Here is a 17,060-nt window from a genome sequence, read left to right on the forward strand (position 1 = left end):
CGACATAAACAAAGCAATTTTTACCACATCAATTCTCAAAATTGAAATTAAGACAATGAAATATTTAAAGCTGTTAAGAAATAAAAAGTATGTCGTAACTTAATAGAAAAATTAAGATCATGATGTGTTTCCTATTACACATATTGAAGTATGGTGACAACGCTGACGTTTATTCGTGCTTTTATTTCCAAAATTGCAAAAAGGTTTTTGGTAGGCACTGCATTACATTACATTCACAATGGAACATTTTTATTTGGGTTTTGTTTAAGGTCATACCTTGCTAGTTTTTTTCATACATTTTGCAAAAGCTTTGTGTTTTGCATTTAATTCGTTTGATTGACAGAAAAGCCGACTAATTTCTCGGGTAATTCAATCGCGATTTTGTCTTAAACAAGAAAAATAAATCTAAAGATTGAACATTTTGTCAGACAACATATATTTTGCCTAAAATCTATATTTCTCAAGTGGACTTTTCGCAACTTAAAATAAATTATTAATATCCTGTGAAATCGCGAACATTTCATCTCGAAACAATCACCCGGTACACGGTAAAATTAATATCTAACCATTCACAATAATGATTTAGTGAACAGGACGGGGACCTGAAGGGTGTTGACTCCGTAAAGCCCTACTGTCAGAATACGAATGGTACATATCACAGAAGACATCAATAACAAATGTCACAGTTTTATGTTTTCACTTTACTCAAGGTTGTGCCTAATTGGGATCTAATTCCAGCGGCCATTTGTACCAATAAATCACCCTATCCGAATGTTCTGTTTAGTGTTTGTCGACATTGCTATGTTGGGACCACTTTCCGTTTTTTTCATGCCTGACATATCGGCAAGGAGTCAAAGTGCGTGGAATCGGTGTTAAGAACACACTCCTCGTGCCTATCTATATACATGTATGTAGCGAGATTGGAACAGTATGGATGAGTGTTTTCGCTGTATAACACATACTCTTAGCTGGTAGTCTCTATCGATGGGTGTCAAGCTGGAAAAAAATCTCCGAGCTGTCGCTCGCCACATTATAAATCACTTATGGTGGCCGTTAGTGAGTGGGAGGGAGCTATTATTGTCGTCACTAAGTGCCATGTACCCCCCAATATAGGACAAATACGAACATGGATCATGTAGCTTCCCTATCTGTAATGCTAGGTGCCACAACACACAATATTGCCAACAAAGTACATCAGTCTTATACAATGCTATACTACAATGGAGGTCAACTGATGGACATCAGTCAATACACAAACTTAATCAGATCTATTGCAAAAAAAAGTTTTTTCAGACACATTCCTGCGTATTTTGACTAAATTTGTCGGTGTCTTTCTTTCTTTATTTATTTTTATTTTTGTTATTTTAATTTTGGTATTTTTCCTGAATTATAATTATATACGTGAAAATTGTGTTTAATATAAATTGTGAAGTAATTTGGAGAAAAGTTGACTTCATTCTTCATTATTTCGTATTAAATATGGTTTTACAAAAATCTGAGAAAGATATACATTTTTGTACACTTATGTCCAAGGAAAAGGCAAAAATGTTAACGGAAAACCAAAATCGATTTCAAATAATCGTAAATTCATCTTTATGAATGATTAGAAATATTTATTATTATTATTATTTGATTTCCGAGTTCATGAACAATTATGCTTTTATGCCTCCAACGAAATAAATATAGTTTCTTCATTGGCCATTGTACAAATTGAAAACTTAATAAAAGAGCAAACGATTACAGTATGGCATCCTTCATCATACATCATATGTAATATTGAATCTTCTACTATTTTTCTTACCGTGAATTTGCAAAGTGTAAAAATACTTCTAACTTTAAAAAAAACCCAAAGATAACCGTTTGAAAAGAACACAAAACGGACCAATTATAGGGAAAATACTATAAAGTGAATGTTCCTAATATAGTCACTTGTTCAAAAGGTACCTAACGGTCTTGTTTATCAAAAAATAAATCGATCTGGTAAAATGATTTCTATCGTTTGCAATGTCGTATAATCAATCGCGTTATAAATTAAGCGTCGCCGCCGTTCGAACTATTTTGGGTATCAAGCATTATGACAGACAGATTATCCCATCAGTTGGTGTCGGAATGGTTACAGTGTTTCGACATTTTACTTCTAGCCCTCACCTTTGAGTTTCGGGTTCGATTCCCACGTGGTCAGTTGCTAGGCACTGGAAGTAGGTTTTTCTCTGGATACTTTAGTTTTCCATCGCCCTCTAAAGCTGGCACGTCCTAAAATGACTCTGGATTTAATAAGACGTAACATACAAGCAATGTACAAGCAAAACCATACCATACCAGCGAAATCACACGGTGGTCTTTAATGATAATTGTCATATAGATTATGATATTTTAGTAAGGTTATTAATGCTATCGTGCAATTATCAACTGAAAGTGTTTGCATTAGTAGAAAGTCCTGCATGTTAAAACCATTTGCGTAAATATTCGGGCGTGGTGTTGAAAACCGTCTTAATTCACTTAAGAGGAAATCAATTATTACATATTTTAATTACATAGAAATTAATGCGTATAGGTTTCTGTTACACTATCTATAGTGAAAAATCGTGAAGATTTATACATAATTACTTAAATCATGCGAATTGGCCCTGTATGTTACTTTTAGGCAAGTGACGCTCATAAATCAAACTTTGGACAATATGTTCTAACACAATGCAAAGGTGTTTTAAGATGTTGAAATGGTGGAAAAAGACCTAACGATATTATTCAATCAATCTGGAGAATGTTTAACCAAAAAGTCAAATCCACAGTAAATATTACGAAAACTTGCATATAAACAAAAGCATTTATAAACCCTCATCTATCGAAGGTCATAAATTTATCATAGTACAAACAAACAGAAATGTAAGCTCTCATTGACAACTGTAAAGCCAAGCTAAAGAGTAAGATAATCTGCACGCCTCTACTACACAGACATGTTGCTGTATGTCTGTCTGTCTGTCTGTCTGCTGACCACAGTTAAACGACCAAGAACGTTTTGTCGTCAGCATTGAAACCGCACACATGGATAGAAAACGATTGATTAATGATTCGGTTGAGCTTTCTTTTGTATGCATTATGCGCTCGATTGATGGATATAGTCATTTTACTTAGTACCAGGTTGTGATGGTGAAGGATGGCCAGAGTTCCTGTAGAAAATCATCAAACTTCAGGAGAGATCCGGCAACGACTCCACGTTTGTCTCGAACTCTCGACCCAGAGGTGGAGAGCTGGTGACAAAATGTCAGACAATTCGCCATCGCGGCTCCTAGTATCATGACAATTCACTTATAAAGCCATTTCACCTCGACCACAGACAAGTCACCAACATATTTGTGTGTCTGCTGGATTTTACAAAACAAGATATTGTCAGATTTGTAGCATGTTGATCCAAGTTCAAATCCATGCGGCGCCATCAAGGTCTCCTAAAGATTTGTTACATTCAATATACAAGTGTTGCCTTCATGAACTCTGAAATAGGAAAAAAAGACTGTAAGTTCATTGACAACATTCTCGGAAGTGTTAATTGTGTAGAGGCATTCTGATATTTTAGGAAAAAAAAACACCTTAAAAAAATTCTTTTTTTTCTTTTTCACAATTGTGCATTTATAAATGAAAACGACATTATAACATTTAAAATATTAAATATTAATATTGAATACTGGACCAAACGAAAACGAAAAAATAATATTTCATTGAACTAAATGAAGTAAATGAAGTTTGAATATTTTCGTGTTTTCATTTATATAATATGTTTATGGTATAAACTTTTGCCTTAAATTTCTTATTTGTTATTCTTTTATGATTTGGATAGGAATGCTCACATCACAAGGAACTTTTGTAAAATAACTGTGTCGATTATGTCTTGATTGAATAAGGTGTTTTGTAAATTTTCAAAACTGTTTATTATATGTTGATACCTCTAAAAACACTAATTTAAAATCTACTGTATTAATCAATATACAATCGATAAATGGATTTCTTGACAACAAGAAACAGAAGAATTTAAAAATAATACGTTCAATGTAATTATACTAATGAACATGAATAATGAGTTTTTTTCTCTCCAACAGATGTTTCATTTTGACAACACATCTACGATTACCTTATTTATTATTTTCATAAACGCTATAATTCATATATATATATATATATATATATATATCATATATATATATATATATATATCATATTCCATGCCAATATTTTAGTTCATTCAAAATTATTGATGAAAATGATAATTGATAAATTTCTAGAAATAATCAATCACAATTATTGTCGATAACAAATATTTAATGTGTTAGATAACGATGTGAAAACATAAGTTAATTAACCAAAGTAGTACTATGAATTCAAACAATAGAAAGCTAAATAAAAAGAGAAATACTACTGCACATTTTTGTTACACAAATAATCAATACCATTGTTAAAAACATGTAATGCATAAATATTGTACCAGAAGGTGGTAAAAATAACGTTAGGAATGCTACACCGCTGAAAAAACGTTTTTCTCTATCAAAAACAGATGCAGACGAATGAATGAGTATTTTCATTCAGTTACAAAAGTTACTTACTTTACACCATTGCAACCATTGAAAAGTTTGAGTTTCTTATTTTACTTCGATGTAAAAAAAAATATTTAAAACAAAAATAACTATATCCCCAAAACAGCCCATGATACTATATGCTCTATATAGATTGATGTACTTAGTGCGCATGAATCAAAAGCAAAACATGTTATTTTATATTATTTTGTTAATAAGACATACATTTACATGAGTAAACACTAATTATTGTTCAAAGAATGAATATTGTTGATTTTCTGTCGGCTATGGAGTATCTTCAAACAAGAAACAAAAGAAAATCGTGAACATATTTAGTGGTGTTCTATGCTTGGGCATACCAACGCTGTCGATATCGACGATTATGTTTTGAATATAAATGACTTTGGAGTTGACTATAAATACACTTCAGTACTACCTGGTTATGCAAGTAATCGTTACTGGTGATGAATTACTCATTTATTAAATTCACTCATCCGAAAACTAAAACAATTTTTAAACATTTCAATACGATGAAGTAGAATTTCATTAGATTTAACCTTAATATCTTAATCAAAGAACTCAGAAAAATGTGTATTAATCTGTTTCCTTTATATACACTATAGTGAATGATATAATGAAGACATTAATTCAGTCAAGCAATTATATGAAAGTTGAAAGAAAAGCATCAATGATAATTCAGTAATAAAAATATTAAGTTAGTTTTAACAATGTTTTAATCAATTAAATACACTTTACTTCCACAATCCAATACATTTAATGAAATAATGGGAAAACAGTGTAGCCAATAGCAATTCCTCATTTAGATTTGCAATTAATAAAAGAAAGAAAACAAACTTGTAGCTAATATCAGTTCCTCATTTCGATCTGCAATTAATGAAAGAAAGAAAACAAACATGTAGCTAATATCAATTCCTCTCCGTACATTTAGATTTGCAATTAATGAATGAAACAAATCAGAAGGAGTGAAAGGTTTGTATTTATGCTACTTCAGTGTACACAAAATGGTACAATACCTGGTTATATCGATACAGTATATCTACTAGTATGATATTAAATAAAAGCTAAAAAAACACTTTGGGTGCAGTTTGCATTATAGGTAATGTTATTCTGCTCACTGAACAATCTGATGCGAAACGTTTTGAGTGAAATGATAAAAACTTTCATATGTATCTAGTGTAAGTACGTGTAACTATATGACTATGTTGTATTTATAAGTGATGGACCAAGCACTATGTGACCCCGGCGTTAGGATGCCATGACACTGCTTGCACGCTATTTCAGCTCCGATTGTAACTCTCATTTCTCATTCTGGTCCCGGGTCACATCAACAAACCCACACTACAATAAAAACAATCGAATTAATAAATCCTTTTCACTACGAATCTCTGGGGTGACATAACAAATTTAATAATAACTGACGATTACAAATATATAAAAATGTCGGAGATATTGGTAATCGTGAAATCATTTGTGTTTTATAACAAACCTATATGCACTATCTTACTCCAGTTAGACAGATCTAGCACCTGAACATTATGTTTCTTTATTTCTTTTCTCGCTTGTTCTTGACATGTCCACGCACACTATTCGTCACTGTAATTCGCCCATTTCTCTATTTCATACATTTTTTATACTGTATATTTTATGCTCGTCGAGGCTTTAAATCTTTTGGTGTACGTGCAGTTATATGACTTACATTTATAATGCTTTACATGTTCATGTAAATCTTTAGACAGCTCGGCGTGAATTTAGTTTACTGCAAAACATGTATATTAAATAAGTTTTTATGCTATGAATTTTAGCCCGTCTTTATAGCTAATAGCTAGCATGTTGCTTATCATTTCTCATGTAACACAAATATATTTATAAAAGCCTTCCTTCTATATTTAGTTTGATATTCAAAAGAAATGATTTCTATCGATAAGACCTTATGATGGGTTTCCCTCTTTTATTTGCATTTTTTTCAGTTTTAATATATATTTTTTAATTGAAAATCATATTTTTATTGTATGCTATATTCCAATATATATTGATTGCATATAATGACATAGTAAATGATATAAAATAGCGATTAATACAATGTTTTTTTAATGATATAATTTATTATGATTTCTTAATTACGTATATATGTATCATTATGAGAGCAGGAAGACGCTCTGTGTAGGCAGATTTTTCTGCACGATTTTTCGGTCTGTTTGTGCTATATTTAATTGTACACGTGCAAGCAAAACATCTGTATTTCATTGTGTTCAATTTGTAAGAAAATTCCTTTAAAACAACAACGTCACATTGTGTTGTCACAGTATCGAAACCTATGTACATCATTCCTATATCAAGGGAAGCAACTCGTATAATCAAGTTAGCGTCTTTGTTTATTATCAGTTGGCTTGGGTGTGGATACATGCAAATCGAAATTCAATTTGCTTTGAACATTCGACTTTTAGCTTTCTTAATTACACACAGTACTTAAGGTGCCAAATTCGCAGACAACAAAGTCACATATTTATCTTAAGACATTAAGACTCTGACACCATAACAAACATATAAATGTGTGTGTCAAATACCATTAAGATACAGAAATAGATTTAATTTGAATTGAGCTAATTGTAAATATAAGTGTTCGGGCGAGGAGATTAGGCAATCAACTTTGGCGATATTATCAACCCTAATCTAGACAGTTCGTAAACCAAATCGGACAACTGTCAAAATTATCTTAAAACCTAACTCCATTCTAGTGCAGGGAAATTAACGATATTTAAAATCATACTAACACAATATAAACAAGTAGGTATATCAAAAGCTTTCACAACATATTATCAACACTGTTACTTTCGTCTTCGTTCGTTGATTGGCAACTGACAACAGCCGTCCCCGGTAGAAGTTAAAAACCAAATTACCGACAGTACGTGGAGACGAAAATCTGAACATTTTTTTATGAATGAAATGGTTTATAAATTCATGCTTGTCTGGCGTACGCGTTCACCTCTAATCTACAGTAATTATCCCGTGAAAGCTTAAATCTGTAATGACGGCTTAAAACCTATCTACCATTATAGACTGCGGGGTCACCTCATACCCGCTCACCCGGGATAGGGCGCAAACTGCTTCCAATATGAAATGTGATATTTTGATTGATACATTTCACATTAAAATACAGAAGTTTTGAAAGTAAATACCACAAATTGTTTAATATATATTAAAAAAACTGCATTAGTATGGTAATATATGTCAAAAAGATCAATAAGTATATTATCTCTGACACTGTTTCAAGATAGAAATCAGCCAATTATATAAATGCATATATGATATTAAGGTTTTAGAAATTAAATTACAAAGTGTACTCCATACATGTTTGTTTCCTTCTAAGAAGCATGTGTGATTCTAGCACTGGGACCACTGATAAACTAACACAATGAATCCGAAACATTATTCTCAATTAATGACAAAACGTTGAATTTTTCAATGGTGTTTAATACCTTTGGCTTCGATATCATTAAGCAAGAAATAGCACTAGATATCCAACTGAAGTAAAACATTATAAACACACTTTAAATTAAAAGGTATTGATGATACAGCACACTGTAGAATTTAACGTTAGTAGATATAAGGATCAAAGGACATTGCTTCTTACCGTTAAACTTGTCTATAAAGACCAATAATGTAATACGAACCAACCATTGGATAAAGACAATTGTCTGGACTAAATGTGTTACAATTGGCTATTTGGAACCTCAAAATGTCTTCTTTATACACAAGTCAAAATATGTTTATATTAGTCAATTGGGATTCCTGAGAAGTGGTATTTACATAAAAGTAGTCGATCGCAGTGTTTACTGTAAGTAAAATCAAAATAAGTAAGGATTGCACAAAGGACACATAAGACATTAGATACTATTTAATGTTACAAAGAACCACATGATTAGTTTGTCCATGAAGGACTTGTCAATGGTGAAGGGGCCAACTATATTCGTAAAGAAGTCGAATAAATTCATACTTTGAAAGTGCATACCTTAGCTACATTTGGAAAATATCAATGTAAGATGAGTTTGAAGATTTCACAGAGTTCCAGGAGTTATAATAGAAACATTTTCCAAACAATTAAGAAAAGTAGTTAATTCCGATAACACGTCGTCGTTCTCATTACGTCCGCACCAAAACAGCTTAATGAACATTAATTGTTTACACTGTTTTACACAGTAAACCATGTTCCTGTTTGGTGCTTTGATTTATCTACGACTATCGATTAAGATGTTCTGATGCTAAAATAACAATTGACAAATTTAATTTTGAGCGAGAAATGTAGTGTGCCTTAATCTAAAATGGATCTTAATTAATGAAAAAATAAAGTCTTATCATATGACCTCATTTTTATTCAATTTACAAATTAAATAATTACTCGTACATTTGTTTATAATAGGTTTCTGTGCCTTATCTTTTGATGTTAAACAAGTAGGCGGGGAAAACACGGCCCCGCAAAAAGTTAAATATCGTTTTGAGACTGGTGCCGAACTGTCGTTACCTAAACCATTTATAGATCACATATAGACAGACGGTTGTAAATTTGGGAGACATATTTCTCCTCGTCACGTCTTTTTGCTTACATGTCCACTCTATTTTATTGCTTAAAAAGGTGACATAATATTGCGATAGAAGTATGTTAAACTATCTGAAATCCCTATTCCATTTGCTTCCTTTGTTATTTAATAAATAGAGTCGATGTTTGACTGGCCAAAATATCCAAGGTCTTAGATAAGAAATCATCAACTGAATTCTGATGATAGATTAGTGTCTTGGCTTGAAAATAATTTCCGACATCTCATGGAGATAAAAATCATCAAGCCAAATCTATGATAATGGCGTCGAAGACTGTGTATTTAGGTAATTGTCATGTACCTGCGCAGTACGAAGACGGACCAGGTTGATGACTATCTTTATGGCTAGAAGTACAGCTGTCATTACTCCTAGTCAGGTCGTTTGGCATGACTACCCACAATATCAACCTGGTCATTTTATAATAACTGACACCAAAGGAGCAGCAGTCCTGCATGTAGGACGATAACATTGTACCTGCTGCATCCATTATCATACTAGATAGGCAACTATACCTGGGAACTTTTATTTTCTCTTCCTCCTAAATGACTTCCTAACATCTCCCTTTTCACATCATCACTATTGTCTTTGGGTTTATCGTTTGTCCCCGACAGGAAGACTCTGGGTTATACCCCTTTGTGAGGCACACTGGTCTATAGAAGTGGTAGTGTCTGCCAGTTGGACGTCTGGTTCGCCAGTTGTCAGAATAATGTGATCGGGTTGGGTAGTTATATTGTCGGTGTCTTTGGTGGTATGTTCCAGTAAGATAGAACTATACCAAAGGGCAAGAGTCTCATTATTACAAGGAGGCAAAAAACGAACATAACGCAGCATACCAAAATATACAAACACCCAAAAAATACTTTGCATACCGTCCCTAATCATCCTTGCAGATTAATATGACTTCAAGCCTAAATAACTACCCGACCCTTACTATCTCCATCATTACTATCAAGTATTATCCTTTTAATTTCTACTGTTGAATTCAAAACCGAAAATGTATCCAACGAGGCCAATTTTTCAGTCATTCCCATATTTGATCACCGTAGTATCTGAGTTCAATATTCGTGCAATGCAACTCGGAAGTTGATTCGGTGAATGAAACATATTTATTTTGACTTTTATGACACATGTAGATACTTAAATGCTAAATGGTGCATTAAGGTTTAACAGACAAATATGTTACTTTAGAAGTATTTCATCGCCATCTCTCCGGGATAAGTATGTTTCTCGCGGAAGTTTGACTGTAGTGTTTAGCACTTCACAGCACCAGTAAGATTATTGATTGTATGCTGCAATAGCACGAGATTTATGACGGTTTTAGCACTGACAAGCCTCAGTCTGCCCTAGACTGCTGCCAATGTCTACCCTAGTAAACCATTCACAAGTGCCTGAGTCGCCGCTTGCCATGTTAACACCATCAAAAACCTCGGACAGAAAAACATCCCGGAAAATACTAATTTGTTTTTACTAAAGTATTTCATCTTAAAACCGATTCCCAACAAGGATCTCCCATCAGGAATGATCGAATATACATGCTCTTACATCACATCACAAAATTTCGAGAATAATGTTGAAGGAATTATTCTGACATACCAATCATATTCAAATGTCGGCGACGGCACGTGGTCGTTAATGACGTCATACTGTTGTATCAAGACTGTGCTTAATTTGACAGTGTCTGTTGGTTCAAAGGATCGCCATCAATCTCAAAAGAGTGGACGAAAGAACTGTAAAACTTTGGGCTTTATGAAGACATTATCTGTTTGCAATGCAGTATTCTACCGGATGGCTGTAAATTTAAGAGACCCAAAGGGCGTGCAACAGACGAAATATTGAAATGAACTAATTGAAATTTGAAAAATGGCTTTGATGTTCAAGCTTACATGGCGTCAAATGAAAATACCTAACTAGTAAATCTGTCTGTTTATGTATCTGAAGAATGTTTCAGTTGTAAATAAGACATGACTTTTACCCTTGTCACTGGTATATACGAATTCTGTATTAACTGTATTAATACGTGTTCCGCTAGGATTGAGTGTTTGTGTATGATGTAATTAAGCCCCCTGAGAAAGCTAATAAATACTTCAAATATGAACAGTCCTTGTTTGTAATGGCTACAACGAATTTTTGTTTATTACTTTAAACATTCTATTTAATATACAAAAATAACATGATAAATTATAAAAATAAGTACCGTTTTTACGCAGGTTATTATATCCGCGATATTACCTGACAATGAGAAGAGTAAACTTTAGCGGTTTTATATTTTCGTGATATTACTTTATTGGTTATATAAGATGTCAACCATTTCTCTATATTTTGCGGAACATTTTATCACGATTTCAGCAATGTCCAGCGAAATAGCGAATTTATTATCCATGCGAAAGTAATCATACGGTATTTTCCAAACAAAGAGATGGAACAAAAGACAAACAAATAATAATTCTTTCCAAATATAATACTTTGTAAGATCGCATATCATGAGTAAATTTATTTAAAACATTAATACTATTGATTGATTTACTACTAGTGTCTCTTTATATTGTTTTAGGTCAAACTCCATAATAAATTGATATTTTAAAATCTACTTTTCAAATATTGTAGTTGACCACGTCATTGTAATATTAAAGCTGGAAGTCTTATCTATGTTCAACCAAAAGGATATATATAAGCAATGTTATTCAGAATTATTTATAACTTATGTCATCAGTTGAAAATGATGTCAGCAGAATATCTGAAATATCCGATGGATTTAGGATATAGTTTGATTAACGTCCTATTAAAGGCCCACTACTTTTTCGAAATGACTTTTGATTTTTAAAATGGGAATGTAAAACGAGATCGATAATTTTGTAATGTCGCAAAAGTCAGTTACTTACCGTTAATACAACACTCATCATCATCTTTTAAAAAAATAATTTAAATAAATAAAATGTTAGTTTTCATAACGCGGGTCGTCTATGATTCCCGTCGTCGTCATAAATACCGCACTGTATTTGAATATAACTGCGCCAGACGGCAAAACAGCGAAATGTATGTTCACAATTATTATATAATACGCAGGAAATATTGTATATGTTTAGTGATATTACCTCATCTTAGGCCATCGATATGTATTTTCTTATGTTTTTAATGTTGTTAAGACACCTTTGAATTTCGCTTTCGAAAGGTAGTGGGCCTTTAAAATTATGGCCATTTATCAAAAGGGCTTACCACATGCATGTGAAGAAAATCAGAGTATCCAGAGAAAACCACTACCTTAATTGCTACATTATCTCGTAGGGGTCGAACAGAGAGGCAGAGAGCTAGTTGCATCATAATATGCCTGAACTACTTAACCTTCACCGATGTGACCCGGTGGAGTATGTTGCTTGGTGTCTTCAGCAGCATGCTTTAATGATATAGCACTATAAAAAGGGCAACAATTCCACTATACAAGAAGACACAACATGAATATACCGCAGTCTCCCAGAACACGCACCGCGCACTTCATACACGCTACACACCGCATACATTCGGGGCCGGCCTTACAATAGGGCGTTAATTTATTCAAACAAACAAAGAAATAACCACTGGACCAATGAAACATTAAACCATTGATGAAAATGTTTCTTTTCTACAAGATTAGTACAATACAAGTACAAGAATCAATCGATATTAACTGCATTATTACTCGTGTTCTTACTGCAGCCTGGATTAATTTAAAGTATACAGAACACTGTGGTTTAGCAGTTTGAGTTCATTAATAAGTGTTATTTTACAAAAACTTCTTTTAGGCGTAACCTTTTGACGGTTTGAAGCAGCTTGGTAACAAGCATTATAGCATGCATGTATTCTATGTAGACCGTGTGCAATAAGGTTATTAAAACTCTTATGCTAACATTTAATAGTATATTTCAAACAAGGTAAATGTTCGCCAATTATCTTTCATTTTTAAACCAAATAGAGGAATATTTATGTCAATAACTTCTATTTCGAAGATACCAGGGTGTTTGCCAAGGAGATACCAGTTTAAATAGTTTAGGGGAAACAAATATGTCGTTACATGTCGTTTATGGCATTACAGGGGATATTTTTTAACTTCATTGATTTTAGTTTTAATAAGATAAATAAATAAGGTCATGACTATATTGAATGATATAATCTGAGCCCATTATTAATCGGAGATAGCAAATCTGAACCATCCAACACGATAATATATATAGTATAAGTATTATTCTACCCTTGGGATCACAAAAAAACACTCACTCGGCAAGCCTCGGGCTTTACAACATTTTGTGACACTCTGGAAGAGTCTTATATGATATCCCAAATCGATTCCGTCTGTATAAGTGGCGAGATGTTGTCATACTGTAAAAATCCAATAGAGTAGACAGCATCTTTAATAATGAAGTTTGACTAGTAGAGATATAATGCACTTGATTACACATGTCATCATGTTACCACGACAATAGCTGGTTGGTAGGTTGATTTGATTAACATCCTAGTGACAGTCAGGATCATTCAAGGACGGACTCCCGTTTGTGTTGCATGTGTGAAACGAAGATCGTATTTTGGTTGCCTGTAGTATGTTCGTGTTGTGCCTATAATAGTAGGAAAGCCTTTTTAAGTGGTACGAACGCAGTTGGATACCGACATATTTTACATGTAGCGCAAACGCGCACATTGAATATGTCTGTATACAATTGCGTTCATTCCACCTTTCAAAACACTGTTCAATCGCTACATACATCTGAAGTGAAAACACATGAATTCATATTATTTATTTGATAATTCATTTTAGTTCTACATATATTGCGCAATCAATACATAAAACATTTGGAACTTAAACCACCTTGATATATATTTCCTTAGTGAAAACCCGAAAATCTATTTATGATCTAATGTCCCCATAGTTCTTTCTCAGTATGAATGTTGACCTGATCTTGATATTGTATTATGTAATACTATGTTTAGTATGCCACGATGTAAATGAAGAAATTGCTTAATTAATATAAATGATGCCTTATCATCAAAACATTGCACCTTATAATTTTGAAATAAATTCCAACTAAAAAACAGTAACGGTAACTTATTATCTATAGCAAAAAAATTCTGGATCTGTTTTTTCTTCTTCTAGAAAACAGGAACTACGTCATAAGTAACTGTTTATTATTCTACCTCAAGATGCGATGACCAATGAACGCACATCTAGCAACAATAGATGAGTTATATGACCCTTCATCAAAGTAAGTAAGTCATACTTTTTGGCGCCAAATCGGACACTCCTAACATTATCGTCTGCTCAACGCTTGTTATCAGTATCAATGGCCACTACTTCTGTCACTCCTATTAACATCTTCTCGGACATCAATCGCAGACTTCGTGCTCGAACAATCTATATCATGTATAGAGAGTGGGGTACGGGGGGCAAATCACCCGCTCTGAGCCACCTCTTGGCGATCTTTACATCGTCTCTGCGTCCAGACAAAGAGCCATTGTCTCTTAATCACGTGTTTTCAAACACTTGTAAGAATAGTTCTCGTCAAATTCTGCAGACAGCGATGCTTGGATGTTTGTAATCAAACAAATGATCTTCAGACCCATTATCGAATATGTTATATAGAAAGAAGGTGGGTTCTTGTGGAATCGTGCTGTTTGGCATCCAGAAGACTATGAATCGAAGAGTTTGATTTGTCGAAACTTTCTTGGTGCAAACTTTCACTATTACAATGCATATAAAATAAATGTTAAGAATATTGATTGATATGTTTATACAGATTAAGTATGGATTTAAAGGCATGATTTTCATTGGAATTATTTCTACCAAAAATGTTATGTTTTAATATCTACTAGGTTGATACACAAATGTAACAATATTATGACATAAGAGTTATTTTTATCTGTGTTGTGTATCTTTGTGACAGAGGAACTCTTGAAATGCTTTTTCACTAGAGCATGTTATCCCTATCACTAGTTCATTTCATTCTTCATTTTGCCCTCAGCTGAATGTGATGTGTTGAAAACAGTGAATAAAAATCTGTTTTGGGAGACTAATATTCTTCGTATTGTGATAATTGTAATACGAATTGATTATCAGTATATAATTATTCTAATGGGAAGGTACCAAACTAATTTTTAAGAATTAAATTAGATGTTTATTTTTTTTTAGGATTTTGTTTCTAGAGTATGGTAACCGTGTCTAACAATGATTACTATTTAAATATATTCCTATAGGCTATACATCGCTAAAAACAAACAAATTATTTCATGTTCAAACAATAAGTTCGGATACGATAACATCATATGTTAAATACAAATACTGCAATTGAAATTTCTCTGGAGGTGGACCGACAGAACAATGTCCAGTTCCAATTAAGACACTTTGGACATTTTGTTTTACAATTAGTAGAACGCCATATCGTCCAAGTACTGGCGATGAGCAAATTAGCCATCTATTGTGGATGCATCTCAACTTGTTGACAAAACCAAGAATATTTCTCAGTGTGGTGAACGCTCAACTTAATGTCAACTGACCAGGAAGACATTAAGAAGAAAGAAAATATGTCTCCAAAGATAGTTTCTAATTATCAAATACGAAATATAATGGGGGATTTTTTGTTTGTTTAGTTTTTATTTTATTTGTTTATTTATTTTTTCATTTTTTTGTTGAAAAATCAGGTTCAAAAGTCAGTAGCTTTTTATTTACGAATTATGATTCAAATGCGAAACATAATGAAGGATTTTTTGTTGAAAAATAAGGTTCCAAAGTTAGTTGCATTTTACTTTTTGAATTGTGATTAAAATACAAAATAGTGTATTTTCATAAAATAAAATGAAGAATTATGTATATTTGGTATCGTCCATTCGATATTAAATTAAATATTCTTACTTTTTAAAACGTTCAGTGCAAAAAAAAACATTTAAAAAAAAGTATATAACTTGGCTAATATATATCCATTTTAATAAAACTGATGCGCATCTTCGTTTAAAACATATTCTCAATTTTGGACCTTTTTTCAGATGATTTTATTTTGCTGAATTTGTGAATTTTAGAAAGGATATCAATACCAAGAAATCATCTTTATAAGTAGGGGAAAATATTTACGTGTTAGAATGACTGTGAACCAACTATTTTGTGACGATTTAATTCCGTGTAATACCTAAAGACTTTTTCATAGATATTTTGTTATTTAGACCTGTATTGTTCAATTGCATGAGTGTTTGAAATCAACTTGCTGGGATTCATTTTTACGATTTGGATTACCAGTGATGTTTGTTTGTTTGATTAATTAACGTCCTATTAACAGCTATGGTCATGTGTTTGTTTGATTATTTAACGTCCTATTAACAGCTATGGTCATGTAAGGACGGCCTCTCATGTATGCTGTGTGTTTCGTGCATGTTTTGCGAGGTGCGTGTTTTGGAAGACTGTGGTATGTTCGTGTTGTGTCTTCTTGTATAGTGGAACTGTTGCCCGTTTTATAGTGCTATATCACTGAAGCATGCCGCCGAAGACACAAAGCACCACACCACACCCGGTCACATTATACTGACAACGGGCGAACCAGTCGTCCCACTCCCTGTATGCTGAGCGCTAAGCAGGAGCAGAAACTACCACTTTTATAGACTTTGGCGTGTCTCGGCCAGTGGACAGAACTCAGAGCCTTCCTCACAGGGGCGAACGCTCAACTCAAGGCCAAAAGTGAGGCGGTGCCAAGGGAGTATTAGGAAGGTTAAAGTCAGTTAGGAAGAAGAGAAAAGATAGGATCCTAAATTTAGTCGCCTTTTACGATCATGCAATAGGGGCAGCAGGTACAATTCTAACACCCTACCTGCAGGGCGTATTACCAGTGAATTTGTGTTGGCTTACAAAAGCTTTAGAAAATACACAATATATATTTT

The sequence above is a fragment of the Argopecten irradians genome, chromosome 9 (assembly GCF_041381155.1).
Source record: "Argopecten irradians isolate NY chromosome 9, Ai_NY, whole genome shotgun sequence".
Classification (NCBI taxonomy): Eukaryota; Metazoa; Mollusca; class Bivalvia; order Pectinida; family Pectinidae; genus Argopecten; species Argopecten irradians.